Here is a 4,361-nt window from a genome sequence, read left to right on the forward strand (position 1 = left end):
TAGCATCTTCATTTTTTTAAATACTTAAGTTTTACTGACTGTTTTTCTATTTTCTATTTATTTTCTCATGGAAGAAAAAATCAAAATCCTAACTTTGTAAACCTAAAAATTATCGATTTTTAGCTGCATTAAAATTTTCATTTTGTAAAAAACTCACAGAGATGAACAGGTTTCAAAATCGCATTTGAATATATGAAAGAAGGGAAAGTTGAGACACAACCTTGCAAACCAAAACCCGCATACTGTACAACCTTAACAGTCAATCTCCCACCCAACGCATATAACTCTGCAACTGGAATAAGATGCATTACCAACTCTTTTTGAAATAAACGCAAGGAAAGTAGATAAAACAGAGTAAAGTTTGGGCATATCCTATGAAGGATTGATCACTTTACCCTGCCCACTTTCTACGATGTCGAATAAACTCTTTTGCAAATACGTTAAATGAGGTAACTTCACAGCAGCATTATGGTGCATCTTAAAAGTATTGAGCATCGGCCAATGTTAATAAATCCAAAAGGCTAAATGGCCGACCTCTCCATAAGCTATAACATGTAAAGTTTCGAAATTAATTGCACGGTCATTTCCTGATGGATTTTAATTATGGCGCCCGTTTTGGAAACCTTGGACCTTGGGGAGAAATATATATTTTCAGATTTTTCAAATTCTGCCCCACCCCCTCGAAATCTAGGTCACAAGGTCAAAAAACAAGTAACATTTCTTTATCGGATTTTAAAATTTTACGACTGGATTCGACGGACCTGGGGATAAATTCTTGGCGAAAATAGTCAGATCATCATATTCAGCGACTAGTAGGCCGCACCCCCTGCTTTGGAGTCATTGTGGGGGTGGTAAAATGTCAAATCAACACACTTAATTTAGTAAAAAAATTTCCCCCCACCGTAGTTTCCGAAATTCAACGTCGCCAATACACGTAATCTTACCAAGGCCCCCTATGTGAACGACATTCCATTGTCGTAGACCCCATGGCGACAGGGGGTGTGGTTATCGGCGCTTCTGCCAATACCTTACGAATGCACGCCATGCGACATATCATTTTTCTCAGGCGGGTAAGGAGATTTCAGTGGCGTATTTCAAATTTCAATATGCCACACCCCCTGTGGGTGTGGCTATTGGTATCCAATGGATAAATTTAAACCTGGTCATGTGACATATCAATTTTCTCAGCTCGCCAAGGGGATTTCAGTGACGTAGTTAAAATTTAAAAAGCCACACCCCCTGTGGGTGGGGTTATAAGTATTCGGTGAATCTAACTAAACCTGGTCATGTGACATATAAATTTTCTCAGCTCGCCGGGTGGAATATCACTGACGTAGTGAAAATTTAGTAAACCACACCCCCTGGGGGTGTGGCCGTTGGTATGCAGTGAATCAACTTAAACCTGGTCTTGCAACATATCAATCTTCTTAGGACGTCAAGTAGATTTCATTGACGTAGTTTAAGTTTAAAAAGACACGCCCCCTGTGGGTGTGGTTATAAGTATTCGGTGAGTCTACCTAAACCTGCTCATGGCTGTTGTCTCAGCTCGCCAAGGCGACCACGACGGAAGGCTTAATAAATGCTAAACCACGCCCCCTGTGGGTGTGGTTGTTGGCTTCCGGTGGATTTTGCGAAACAATGTCATGTGATCTGCAAATTTTCCCACCACCTCAGGTCGATCAAAGTTACGTAATTCAAACTTAAAATACCACGCCCAAAATGGGTGTGGTTTAAACATATGTGCAAATCTTGGAAACCAGATAATGCGAATTGCGAAATAATCAGTAGCATGGAATTCATCGCTAAGGTAGCCACCCAAGTACGACCACCACAACCCCTGGTGGTGTGGTTTCCATTTTAAGTTTTCTTGAAAGTGATGACCATGGATGTATAAAAATGACGCTTTATTATGAGTCATCTGAAATGGCTTCGACAATCTCGAAAAGTCGTTGCCGTCAACACACCGGGACGCAGTTCGCGAATTTTAATTATTCTGCAAAATGATGGAGATGCTGCATTAAATATTTAAAAAATGGCTTTTCACATCGGTTGGTTTTGTAGAAGTTGAGCAGTCCAGCCCAATTGGAGGCGTGACTTTGATTGAATTACATAACTTTGATCGCCGTAACGAGCTTGGAAAATTTACACGCGGCGTGATGACTTGTTTCGCCAACCTTGGCAAGCTGACAAACCTGATATGCCGCATGGCCCACTTGAAGTAGATTCCCTGGATACGGATAGCCACACCGGCAGGGGGTGTGGCTTTTTACATTTTAACTATACCACTGAAATCTACTTAACGTCCTAAGAGTTTGATATGTCACACGACCAGGTTTAAGTTGATTCACTGCATACCAACGGCCACACCCCCAAGGGGTGTGGTTTACTAAATTTTCACTACGTCAGTGATATTCCACCCGGCGAGCTGAGAAAATTGATATGTCACATGACCAGGTTTAGTTAGATTCACCGAATACTTATAACCCCACCCGCAGGGGGTGTGGCTTTTTAAATTTTAACTATACCACTGAAATCTAGCTAACGTCCTAAGAAGATTGATATGTTGCAAGACCAGGTTTAAGTTGATTCACTGCATACCAACGGCCACACCCCCAGGGGGTGTGGTTTACTAAATTTTCACTACGTCAGTGATATTCCACCCGGCGAGCTGAGAAAATTTATATGTCACATGACCAGGTTTAGTTAGATTCACCGAATACTTATAACCCCACCCACAGGGGGTGTGGCTTTTTAAATTTTAACTACGTCACTGAAATCCCCTTGGCGAGCTGAGAAAATTGATATGTCACATGACCAGGTTTAAATTTATCCATTGGATACCAATAGCCACACCCACAGGGGGTGTGGCATATTGAAATTTGAAATACGCCACTGAAATCTCCTTACCCGCCTGAGAAAAATGATATGTCGCATGGCGTGCATTCGTAAGGTATTGGCAGAAGCGCCGATAACCACACCCCCTGTCGCCATGGGGTCTACGACAATGGAATGTCGTTCACATAGGGGGCCTTGGTAAGATTACGTGTATTGGCGACGTTGAATTTCGGAAACTACGGTGGGGGGAAATTTTTTTACTAAATTAAGTGTGTTGATTTGACATTTTACCACCCCCACAATGACTCCAAAGCAGGGGGTGCGGCCTACTAGTCGCTGAATATGATGATCTGACTATTTTCGCCAAGAATTTATCCCCAGGTCCGTCGAATCCAGTCGTAAAATTTTAAAATCCGATAAAGAAATGTTACTTGTTTTTTGACCTTGTGACCTAGATTTCGAGGGGGTGGGGCAGAATTTGAAAAATCTGAAAATATATATTTCTCCCCAAGGTCCAAGGTTTCCAAAACGGGCGCCATAATTAAAATCCATCAGGAAATGACCGTGCAATTAATTTCGAAACTTTACATGTTATAGCTTATGGAGAGGTCGGCCATTTCACCCTTGCTCAGTACTTCCTGGATGAACGATTTTTGGATAATACTTGTTTGTTCAGTATCATTCACTAGCGTATAAGCCCGTCTCCCGCCGGGCCAGCGAGAATTATAAGCTGCAAATGTCTGTCGGCAACGAAGTAAAACTAAATGTTCCGCAACGAAAGCGAGAGTGGAGAAAGTTAAGTTTCGAATAGCGCGAAAATTCAAAATAAATTTAATGTCACATGGTAGTAATCTTGAGCTGGTTGTCTAACCGTGGTTGTCTTGGCTATATATCTGCGTGGTTGCCTAAGGGCAGTTATCTGAAAGTGGTTGTCTAGTAGTGGTCATCTTCATCACTGCGAAATGCCATGGAAGTGAAGTGGAAGTCAGTCACGGCCGTCACGGGCATACATAACTGGTCACTTCATTGCGAAGTACAGTGTTAACCAGTGACTGCCCTCTACTTTACTGTACTTAAAGTAACATGACACATGACCAATCCCACTGACTTCCACTTCACTATAGTTTTACTTTACTTTCAACTAAAGTGGCCAATCCTGCATACCGTAACTGACTTCCACTTCACTTTAGTTTTACTTTACTTTCAACTAAAGTGACGAATCCTGCATACCGTAACCGACTTCCACTTTACTTTAGTTTTACTTTACTTTCAACTAAAGTGACAAATCCTGCATACCGTAACTGACTTCCACTTTACTTTAGTTTTACTTTACTTTCAACTAAAGTGACGAATCCTGCATACCGTAACTGACTTCCACTTCACTTTAATTTTACTTTAGTTTAAAGTAAAGTGGTCACGACAACCAATATATCAACTATTAGATAAGCACCCATGATAACCATCCTAGATAACCACCATCGGATAACCTCCCCAGATAACCACCATCGGATAACCTGCCCAGATAA

This window comes from Folsomia candida, unplaced genomic scaffold (assembly GCF_002217175.1).
Source record: "Folsomia candida strain VU population unplaced genomic scaffold, ASM221717v1 Fcan01_Sc010, whole genome shotgun sequence".
Classification (NCBI taxonomy): Eukaryota; Metazoa; Arthropoda; class Collembola; order Entomobryomorpha; family Isotomidae; genus Folsomia; species Folsomia candida.